Source organism: Vulpes lagopus, chromosome 7 (genome assembly GCF_018345385.1).
Source record: "Vulpes lagopus strain Blue_001 chromosome 7, ASM1834538v1, whole genome shotgun sequence".
NCBI lineage: Eukaryota > Metazoa > Chordata > Mammalia > Carnivora > Canidae > Vulpes > Vulpes lagopus.
This window is the reverse complement of record NC_054830.1, coordinates 83098125-83110088: the sequence shown is the minus strand read 5'-3', so window position 1 is coordinate 83110088 and position 11964 is coordinate 83098125. Positions and strand designations below refer to the sequence as shown.

At 45.4% G+C, this 11964-nt stretch overlaps 1 protein-coding gene across 2 annotated transcripts in view; it reads left to right on the top strand.

Moving 5' to 3' along the window:
- Positions 1–745: 745 nt before the first annotated feature.
- The window catches only part of ACO1 (aconitase 1), a 65020-nt gene continuing 53801 nt past the window's right edge, over positions 746–11964 (top strand). Inside the window, exons 1-2 of one of the 2 annotated variants that reach the window (XM_041762780.1) lie at positions 746–863; positions 3258–3375. The gene's annotated coding sequence lies outside the window, so the exon portion shown is untranslated. The remainder of the gene's footprint in view (positions 864–3257; positions 3376–11964) is intronic. The other variant, XM_041762781.1, reaches the window with a different exon arrangement.

The window sequence follows — 11964 nt, the reverse complement described above, 5'->3', positions numbered from 1 at the left end:
CGGAGGTGGATAAGAGGGGACGGAAGGGGGCACAAGGCCGTGGGTAGAGAGAGGGACCGCACGAACCGGAGCAGCCAAAGAATGAAGCTTCTACCTTTAGGGCCAGATTTACATTTTATTTTATTATTATTTTTTAATTGGAGTTCAATTTGCCAATATGTAGCATATCACTCAGTGCCTCCCTCAGTGCCCGTCACCCAGAGGCCAGATCATTTTTAAAAGCAAAAAAGGGCAGCTCGGGTGGCTCAGCGGTTTAGCGCCGCCTTCGGCCCGGGGCGCGATCCTGGGGTCCCAGGTTCGAGTCCCGCGTCGGGCTCCCTGCGTGGAGCCTGCTTCTCCCTCTGCCTGTGTCTCTGCGCCTCTCTGTGTGTCTCTCATGAATAAATAAATAAAATCTATATTTAAAAAATAAAAAAAGCAAAAAGGAACAACGACTGCATTTGTTCCGCACCCCTTCGGCGCGCCTCCTAGCACGAGCCGGGCAGTCACACCCTTCCCAGCGGGCAAAAGTCACCCGCGCCCCGTGGGCCCGCAGAGCCGAGGGCCGGAGCCGGCGAGCGTCCGCTTCCTGCCGCCGAGCCCTCGGCCGCCGCCTCCCCCGCGCCCCCCCCGGCCCCCCCCCCGCCCAGGCGAGGGCGCGCGGGCCGGGGGGCGGGGCACCCGGGACAGACTCCGCCCCGCCTCCCGGCCGCGGCCCCGCGGCGCCCCCCGCCCCGCCCCGCCCCTGCTCCGCCCACCGGCCCGCGGCCCCGGGGACGAGGGGGAGGGGCGCGGAGGCGGCGGCCCCTGCACCCGCGCGGCGACTGGAGCGCGCCCCGCACTCGGCGCCCGCCCGCCCGCGAGGCCGCGGCTGTGCCTTCGGGGTGAGTACCCGCCCGGCGCTGCCCGGGCCTCCTCCGCGAGCTCCTTCCCCAGCGGGACCGCGGTGCGCGGGGGCCGGGGCCGGGGCCGGGGCCAGGCCGGGGAAGGCCCGGGGAGAACCGGGGGGCGGCCTCCCGGGCACTGACCCCTCCGCCCCCGCTGCCCGTGCCGCGCGGGGGGCCGGGCGCAGGGACTGGAAACGGCTCTCCTCGTCCCTCTGCCCTCACCTCACCGTGCGTGCCCAGAGTCCCGCCGAGGCGTGGGGCCTCCCCGAGCCCTGTCCCGGGCTCCGGGCCGCGCCGGCGCGTCCTGACCCCCCGGGCGGGAGAGGGACACGCGCCCAGAGCCCGCAGGCCGGGGACCGGCGCCGGCGGCGGGGGCCGTGGGGGGCGGGGTGGGCGGAGATCCCGGAAGGAGCAGGGGCTGCCTTGCCTGATCCAGCCAGACCTCGGAGTGGCACGTCTTTCTGCACCGCCCGTAACCCTCCTCACAGCCTTTAGGACAGCAGTTCTCAAACTTTTGGGGGGCTCAGCAACCCCTTTGCACGCTTACAGATTCACATACCAAGGAGCTTCTGTTCATGCGGGTTATATTTTTTTAAATTTACTGTATAGGGACCCCTGGGTGGCTCAGCGGTTGAGCGCCTGCCTTCGTCCCACAGAGTCCTGGGATCGAATCCCGCACCGGGCTCCCTGCATGGAGCCTGCTTCTCCCTCTGCCTGTGTCTCTGCCTCTCTCTCTCTGTGTCTCTCATGAATAAATAAATAAAATCTTTAAAAAGGAAATTTATATATATATATATATGTATATAAATCAAGATTTTACTATATTTAATCATTTTTTAGATAGTGGACTTACTATATATTAACATTTTATGAAAATTTCCATATTTTCCAAAACGGTGTTAGCGAGGAGAGGGGCCTTGTTTTATATTTTTGCAAGTCTCTTTAATGTCAGTTTTAACAGAAGGCAGCTGGATTCTTATATCTGCGCTCAAGTCTTGCAATATCACATCATGTACACACATCAGAAGTATCCACTGTATACTTCTGGACAGGTGACAGGGAAAAAGGCAAATTGCATCTTGGTATTATTATGAAAGTTGTTTTGACCTTGTGGATATCTAGGGTTCCCGCACCACACTTTGGAAACTACTGGTGTAGGAAATGCTTTGGAGACTTAAGTCCTTGGCCCTGCTTCTTGCTTGGGATGCTTGCTCTAAATGGAAACACATACCGCCCTATGCATGGACAATGTTAGCCTCTGGAATTTGGAGCCAAGCTTGATCTTGCCTTGGAAACTATGTACTAGGTCCCCTCCATAAGAGATGATGAGCCCCAGTGGCCTTCTGAAAACTCAGCAAGGCTCACAGATGGCTTCAGTAGTTTCTATGCCCACAGAGTTGATCTATCTGTGCACCTGTATTGCGGCAGCAGTGATGTGGCAAACAGGACCTGTGGGTTCAGAGGAGTAACCAGGAGTACCATGCCAAGTGTGTAGGGTTTTGTGCAAGAGTTACCAAGTAGTCAAAAAGTCATTTCCAAAAGATCATTGCCTTCCTTTCCTACGGGTTCATTGCTGTTTGTACTTGGGTTGCCTTGAGTTTATTGGGCTATTAGGATTCCCCAATCTTGGTGCTCTTTCACTTTCCAGTATTAGAAGTGTGCCACCTGGAATAGCCCTGCCTCAGGCCCTACCAGAAAGCAATGTTCTTCATCTTGGAGTGTGATAAGTGGGATCCCTCACTGGTTTATATTCTTGGCTTCATGCTTTGTTAAAACAAGTTCCAGATAGAAATTACATACATATATATATACCAGAGGAAAATGATTCCCTAACTTGGCCCTCCCTTTTGCTCCTGCATCCACAGAGCCTCGCCTGTCCTGCTGAAGCAGCTTGGGCTGGAGCTGATAGTTGAGAAATATTGCAAACACATGCATCTGTTGCTGCCCTGGCCACAGATGTGAGAAGGGAATGGCATGTAACCTTTGCACACCTGCTGTGTTCTTGGAGTAAAGCTCCACTTTGATGGTGGGATTTCATTCTTTTACCCCTTCAGTACATATTTATTGACGGTCTACCAAGCTCCCAGTTCTGTATTGGATACTGGGGGAAAGTAGTGAGCACAAACAGAAGCAGTCCCTGTCCTTCTGGAGTTTATAGTCTGGTAGCTTAGGTGCCTGCTGGTTAATGAAGACAGTCAGTCCACTGTTGAGTGTTCACGTGAGACCTGGTCCTGTGCAAAGAACACTACCCCTACCAGACATGTTCTTCAAAGCACATGCTGAGAAAGACACAGTCCCAAACCGTGAAGATAATGATAAAATCAACATTTATTACCATGTGCCTAGCAAAGAACTTCCTATGCCTTCCTTCTTCTGTTTTTCCTTTTACAGAGGAAGTGACTCCCTGGGGGGCAGCCAGACTACTGGAAAGGAGCTCCAGCCTGAGTCCAGTCACTGGGACAGTCTTGGGCAAGACACTTATCTGGGCCTCGGTGTCTTCATCTTTAAAGTAGGTGTTTGGGCCACTGATGTTCAAGGAGCCAGTGGTTTACTGAACAACTTTGCACTAGCATTTGTGTGCCTGTCTTCCCAACTCCATGTTCAATGGCATCACATTTTTTTAGCTTGAAGTTAACCATTATGGGACTATTCATGCCATGGAAATCAGCAAATGGTGTATAATCCAGTGCTCCCCCACCCCAGAGAGCAAGTGGTTAAACATTTACCACCACATCATTGTTACTGTCAGAGCCAGGGTGCTTTGTGTTTGTATAGTTTACCTTTGAACAACCTGAAGGTTAGGGATACTGACTGCCTGCGCAGTAGAAAATCCAAGTACAACTTTTGATTTCCCCCAGAACTTAACTGCTGATAGCCTACTGCTGATCAGAAGTCTTACCAAAACTATAAACAACTAGTGCACGTTTTGTATATTATATGTGTATGCTGCATTCTTCTAATAAAGCTAGAGAAAATAAAATGTGAAGAAAATCATAAGGAAAATACATTTACTTTACTGTACTTTATTGAAAACTATTTTTAGATAGGTGGACCCATGCAGTTCAAACCCCTGTTGTTCAAGGGTCACCTGTTTTTTTAAAAAATAAACTCTTTAGGTGTGCTGGGGTGGCTCAGTCAGTTAAACCTCTGACTTATATGATCTCTAGGTCCTGGGATTGGAGTCCTTCCTTGCGCTTCTGGCTCAGCAGGGAGCCTGCTTCTCCCTCTCCCTCTAGCCACCCCTCACTTGTGCACACCTTCTCTCTCAAATAAATAAATATCTTTAAAAATAATAATAACAAAAAAATAAACTCTCTAGCCTGGACAAAGACATTGAATATGGGGTATGTGATTCAATTCCTCCAGAACTTTGGATAGGGAAAAAAGTCTGATTTTTTTTTTTACCATATCCTAGAACATGAATCAGCAAACTTTTCTTTAGGCTTTGTGGGCTTACAGTAGTTGCAGCTATTCAGCTCTGCTATTGTAGTGTGAAAACAGCCAGAGACAGTATGTAAATGAATGGGCACAGCTGGGTTCCAATAAAACTTTATTTACAAAAACAGGGGCTAGGCCATAGTTTGCAGACCCATCTTAGAATGTCAGAACCGGAGCTGGGCTTCTAGGAGGTAATTGCATAGAAAAGGACATTCTATAGAACTTTATCCATAAATACCACAGATTTGATACTTGAAGACGGTTATAGCTAGAAGTGGCAACTGCAAAGTATTTGGAATTGATTGAAAAAGAACCCATAGTAGGTTGTTTAAATAAAGGCCAAGAATGTTCACATGTTGAGGACACAACCATGGATGGTGAGTAGGGGAGGGTGTATTTATTCCCAGTTGCCTCTCAGGAGCCATCTCAGACATTATGCTGGGCAGACTAAGTCAGCATGCGAATTTTTGATGTTCTGCAGGAATCAGTGGTGCTTCTGTTAGCTATTCTGATTCCAGGCAGATGGACAAAAGCGTTAAAAAAAAAGGAAATCCTCATTATATGTATTTATATTATATACACTGTACATGTACATTGTATATAGGTATATGTGCATGTTTGTATATCTACATATGTACCTAAGATATGTGGCTGTGTGAGGATTTTTCCATGTATTTAAAATAGCCTTATGAATGTTTGGAAGACAGAGATGCCAAGCTATTACCAGTAGTCAGTTCTAGGCAACGAAATGGGGTTGAAGAAAGATGGGAATTGTTACTTATTACTCTTTCTAATAATGTGTGTTTGCCTACCCTGCAAATTCATGTATTGCTTTTGCAACCAAAAATAAAACAAAAAAAACGAAAATCCCAACAACCTATACTTCTTAAAGGAAAATAGGATTATTTCTCTAGTAAGAATGTTACCACCACCCCTTCTCCCCTAATAAAACAAATTATTTTAAGTGGCATATCACAATTCTGAACTAGTGTATATACTAGTATATATTAATTCAAAATAATACTGGGAGAAAGGCCAGATCAAACCATTTTATTAAACAACTGAACCACCTGTCCAAGGGTACAAGATTAGTGTTCTTTAATAGACTATTATGTGGCCCTTAAACTAGTGTTGTAAAATATTGTTTCATGAAATGTCCTGAAGTACAGCTTTTACACTTAAAACCGTGTTACCAAAGAATATTTTTCTGTGCCCCTGTTTTTATGGAGAAAGCCTGTGTACACACGCACGTTTGCGCATATGGACAAAGGTGAAGGATATGCCAAACGCTGAATAGTTTTCTCTTGGTGGTGGGGAACAGTTGGTTTTTTTCATTTTCTTCACTTTGCTTATCAGTATTTTCTAGCACGTATTAAACACATATTAAATTTGATAGACTCACTAAATTTGAACACCTATTAAATTTGATAAGACTGAAAACAATCACCCAGTTACTTGTACATGGGGGACAACCCAGTTGCCTTCATTTCTCTTAGACTCAGTTACTCCTGACCTGTCTCCCAGCAGACCCCTGCGTGCTCCCTTTCTCCCAGTGGCAAGGAGAGAAATAAGTATGGGGCAAGAGGCAATGGGGAACCGAAAATGGGCAGGCTGACAGACCGTAGTCACATTGTGCCTTGTCCCCTTCCCTGTGGAGTTGGCTCCAACCTCAGCCCCTCCTCCCTCCAGTTGACCCGCAGGTTAGAAAGTTCATAGGATCAGTACCATTACCTGAGAGGCTATCAGCTGACCATCTTCCTAGATTGAGTGGCCTTCGTTTCTTTTTTTAGCTTGGGGGTGGGGGGGGTGGGGCTTGAACTGAAAACCCTGAGATCAAGACCTGGGCTGAGATCAAAAGTCAGACACTTAACCAGCTAAGCCACTCAGGTGCCCCTCTTTTTTAGCTAATTTTAATGGAAAATTTCAGACATACAAAGAAGTAGAGAGTATACACCACCAGCTTCAGCAATTATGAACATTTGGCCAATTGTGTTTCATCTATACCTTTCCCCAAATTCACTTCTTTTTTTTCCCTCTTCCAGGAGTTAGCATCTTATTTTCAACTGTATAAAGTAACAAAAAATTATTCTTTATTGTACTTTTAGTAAAAAGCATGCACTGATGCTGGGGCAAAAATCTTTATATTCTACCCTTATGTTAGCCCAGTTGAACACCTGCACAGCCCTTGCAGACTTGTTTGTTGTCCTGCTTCCCTGCTCTTGCATTCATCCTTCTCTCTGCCTAAGAGTCGAAAGCCATCTGCCCTCATTCCTTCTCCCAATTCTTTCTATAGCCTTTCTCAATTCCCCTGGCTGTAGCTATCTCTTTCCAGATATCTTCCTTTTTTTTTTTTTTAAGATTTTATTTATTCATGAGAGACATAGAGAAGCAGAGACACAGGCAGAAGGAGAAGCAGGCTCCCTGTGGGGAGCCCAATGTAAAGGCAGGTGCCCAACCACTGAAGCCACCGAGGTGCCCCAGAGATCTTCCTTATGACCCTTATCATACTATAGTTACCTGTGTGCTTATCTTAGTCTCCTTGCTCGATGGTACTGTTCTTATAAAATAAGGAGTGTTTTCCTGATCTCCCTCTCTTCAGTGGTACTTAGCAATGCTCAATGCAGAGAAACACTCAGAAATGTATGCTAAATTAATTTGACTGAAATTCATTGACGAAAATTTTTTATTATAAAAGAAACTCATCACATTAAAAGAAAAATGTTCAGATATAGCCTAGGACCAAGAACATTTTATCTCACCTGCAAAGATTTGATTTGATTTGATTTTTTAACAGATTTTACTTATTTGAGAGAGAGAGTGCACACATGAGCAGGGGGAGGAGCAGAGAGAGGGATAAGCCGACTCTACAATGTGGGGCACCACCCCAGGACTCTGAGATCATGACCTGAATCAAAATCAAGAGTCTGAGGTTTAACCAACTGAGCCACCCAGGCTCCCTCATCTGTAGGGATTTTCAAAGATTTTAAAGAATTGTGATGAAAAGAATTTTCAATTTGAGCCAATATAGAAAGGCAACTTTTTTTGAGTAAAATAATTTGTATTAACGGTCTGTTGTCTCTTTTTCATATATATATGAAGAGCCTGTAGCTCTTCTCTGGTTTTAAAATATTTTTTTACTCCAGTTAGGTAACAGTGACTCTATGTTTTAGAATATCCATTGTATTTTAAAATGGAGATTTACATCTTTAGTAAAAAAAAAATAGGCTACACGTAGGACCCACATGCCCCATGAAGCAAGTTGATATCAATCTCATGAATAATGGTAGCTCACAGGTATAGAGTTCCCAGTGTACACTCTGCCTTTGCCTATTCCCATGTTTATCACAGCAGCCCTGGTGAGCAGGGCAGGGCAGGGCAGGTATTGTTACTTTAAATCTGCAAAGAAGTAAATGTAGGGTTAGGGAGATGGAAGGCATCTTGCCTAAGGCAAAAAGTGCTGGACTCTGTTTTAAATGTGAATTGGAAACCAAAGGGCTTTGGGGTTAGATATTGCAAACATGCAAAGATAGGAAACTTTTTCAATAGTGTATGTCTTTGGGAAACAGACCAGATTGTTGAGGTAAGTATGTATCTTTTAATGCCAAAGAACTACCTAAAGTGATCTCATACTTTCTGAACCACTCGTCTCTCAGATTCCTTATGTTCTCCCTTAGTCTTTTGTTGTAAGAATTAATCCACCTTCTGATGAATTAGCTAGGCTCTTTTGCATAAATGCTGATGTGGTTCCCTCTCATTGTCTTTTCCTGACTTGAGAACTCTGGGCAAGCCCGTCTCTGGATAATGTAACTTGCCTGATCTCTCGCTCAAACAGATGTGTATGGAGGACTTAATTATTCCTTATCCTCATCATCCTTTTATGACCGTTATTATAAAATTACAAAGCAACATATACCTTGTTCATTAAGGAGGTTTGACAGTCTAAGAGTAGTATCCTCCTACATGATCACCAGGTCTGAATTTTTGGCTGAGAAGAGGAGAGATGAATAAATCCTTGCTGACAGTCTGCTATATGCAAGAGCTATGCTAGAAGTGTCACTGAAACAGTTCTGTAATAGTAGTGAGATAAAGACCAGCCTCAGGATGGTTTTAAGAGTGGTAAGTTTCATAAAAGCCTTATTTGCTAAGTGAAGGAATCAGTTCCATTTTTTTTTTTTTTAAAGGAGGCTCCACACCCAGCATGGAAACCAACATGGGGCTTGAACCTCAACCCTGAGATCAAGACCTGAGCAAAGATCAAAAGTTGGACCCTTACCTGACTGAGTCCCCCTGGTGCATGATCAGTTGCATTTTAAAGGCTGGCATTGTCTGTATCAACTAATCCTTTCAAAGTTAACTATCATGCAGATTTTGCCAAAATCAAGGATATTTTAGGAGAAATAGAGGTTGATCCTCTAGTCGTAATATATGTACCTTAGAGTGTGAAGATTGTTTTAATATGAGATTTCAGTTTTTAAATCTATTTGGTTAATTTGGGTTTTTGTATTCCGGGCCTGGGTTTGACTCCAAGGTTGGCCACTTAACCAGCCACAAGCCCTGGGCAGGTTACTGAATGCCTCTAATCCTCAGTCTTCCTACCTGTAAGATGGGATGGTGATGCCTTTCTCATAGGGTCGCTAATGGATCACACATTAGACAACGTGGCCAAGGTGGCTGGCATCCCAGTGGCACTCAGCACATGTTGCCAGCTTCGGTGCTTATGAACTGATTTAGCACTCATGGCATAGTGCCAACACATTGCTGCCGTTCTTCTGAACTTTCTCAACCTAGCACTCCCAAGCTCCAGACCCAGCTGCCTGCTGGGCATCTTCATCCCAAAGTCACCATAGCAAAAATCGATATCATGACTCCATTCCCAGTCATTGGCTCTGTCATTTGACCCAAATGAGGCGTGTAAGGAGCTGTCCTACACCTCTTCTTCATCTCTCATCCTCAGTCCATTGTGCCTTAACTCTCACTGGCATCTATTGCCTCTGACCTTTTTTTCTGACTCGGTGACTGTAATCGCACTATAACCTGCCTCCACAACACCAGTCAGCATCCTCCCCCTGAGTCAGGCACTGTGACTCCCGAGTGATCTCAGAAAATCAAATCAGGTCTTTAAAAGTTCAGCCTAGAATTCTTTAATGGTGCCTCCTGTCCTCAGGGTCTATCTGAACCTTGTTGCGAGGCCTCTGAGGATGTAGACCCTGCCCTTCCCCTTTCCCTCCTCTCCTAGCTCTTCCCACATGCACCCTATATACTTGATCCACCTGGGGATCCTTTATGGCTCCCACAGGGTCACACTTTCATGCCTTCTTTCACTTGTGCTCTTTTCTCTGCCCAGAATATTTTTTCATGACTCCCTCAATGTAGTTCTGGGAGGCGCATAGATGGTGTTATATGTCCCGGAGGCCTTCCTGCCCCCAGTCCCAGGCTGAATTAGCTGCTCTCCCTAGAGGATTCTCTGTCATCATCACCACTGCTGTAGCATGGGTCTTATGATACTGTCATTAGCTACTTCCCAGTCTGTGTGTGACTGGGTATCCCTTTATCCCAGTGGTTTATAAATGTCACATGTAAGATATGAACCTACATCCCTTCTCTTAGACCATCCAGAGAGGCTTAGTACCAGATATGTTTAGTGCTGTTTCATTACTTGTCACATCTATGATGCAATGAAGTGGCAGTTGCATATGCCATGTCACTGTGTGAGCCGCTGAGATGGAACTCCGCCAGTGCTGCTTCACAGGTAGGCTCTGGAATCTGATGGACTGGATTTTGAATTCCAGTCCATTATCCCTCTCAGCAAGCTTAGCTTGCAGTCTAATTTTAGATATCCAGCTCCTAACCATGTCGCCATACTGCCATGGGAGAAGAACCTGGTGCTCGCAACACAAGAACACTGGGTCCTCCTGGCAATTACCTTTCTTTTGGAAAATCAGTAACTAATGGGTTTATACCTCAAGCGTCTGGGAGCTCTACTAGCATGAGTCATCCTTCTCTCCAGTCCAAGCAATTCTGAGGTGGGTGGGGATAGATGATTCAGAAACTTGGTGATTTCGTGGAGATAAATGCTGCCCTATGAGACCCTGGCAGCCTGACACCCTGTCTTTCGTGGTGACGCTGTTTCTAATTCCTCAAATTCGAGTTAGAAAAGTTCACTACCAAGCATCTACAAAATTAGTTCAAGAAGCTTGAGGAAATCATGCAGTTTTCTTAAACAGTGGATATCGATTAGGCCTGTTACATAATGCTTTTAACACAGTTGTCTGCTCCTACCCCACTCTTCCTGCTCTCAAAAGCTAGATGCAAAGGACGTGGTTGTGCAGATGTCATTTCTGTGGTGTCTGCAAGTGTCATTTTTGAAGCCCCACTGTGGGTTGAATCCAACTGTGGGTTGCTGCAGGGTCAGGGACCCACATTCTGAGAAGGAGCCGAGGACTGAGTCAGGATGCCTGCGGGGGCCCTGCCCTGTTTCTTCCTTTCCTTTCTGGGCCCATGATGACTTTCTTTTCTCAGTGCATCTCTAGAATTATAAATTCTGAAGTTCATGAGACTTTTCGTGAAACTGCTTTATTAGCCCACAGTGATATCCAAAATTAAAACTATTTCTGTTCTTCTGAGTGTGTGCTACTGCAGTTAGCTTAAAATGAGCTTAAAGGATGTGTCGGGTAAGCCTTTCTCTTTTGGGAATTGCTGTCTTGGCTAGCCAGCCTAGAACTGGGAGTCTTAATGAGACAGGAGATGTCCAGTCAGACAGTGTGGTGGCCATGGCCCCTGTCCCTCAAATCTTGACTGTGGCCTTTGGCAGTGGCTGCATACATATCTGCCGAATGAGTCATGATCATTTTTGTGTTACATCCTAAAAATTTCCAGTGTTACTTAATAATGAAGTCCAAGGAAACAGAAGGGTTAGAAATCAGGAAGTAGCTACTTTTTAAATGCAGTCTAGTATTTTCACGGCATGACTTCGTTTCATATCAAACTTTAACAAATTCTGATGTTGGAAATCTGCAATTTAAACCAAGTGTAAAGCTAGAACACTACTTTATATTTTGTCTTTCTTTTTTTTTTAATTTATTTTTTATTGGTGTTCAATTTGCCAACATATAGAATAACACTCAGTGCTCATCCCATCAAGTGCTCCTCTCAGTGCCCGTCACCCGGTCACCCCCACCCCCCGCCCACCTCCCCTTCCACCATCTCTGGTTCGTTTCCCAGAGTTAGTAGTCTCTTATGTTCTGTCTCCCTTTTTGATATTTCCCACTCATTTTTTCTCCTTTCCCCTTTATTCCCTTTCATTATTTTTTATATTCCCCAAATGAATGAGACCATATGTTTGTCCTTCTCTGATTGACTTATTTCACTCAGCATAATACCCTCCAGTTCCATCCACATCGAAGCAAATGGTGGGTATTTGTCTTTCTCTTTATTTTTTTAAAGATTTTATTTATTTATTCATGAGAGACACAGAGAGAGAGAGAAGCAAAGGCATAGGCCGAGGGAGAAGGAGGCTCCCTGCAAGGAGCCTGATGTGGGACTCGATCCCGGATTCTGGGATCACTCCCTGAGCCAAAGGCAGACACTCAACTGCTGAGCCACCCAGGCGTTCCTGTATTTTGTTTTTCATCACAGTTCCTACAGTGGCCAATTCTGCTGC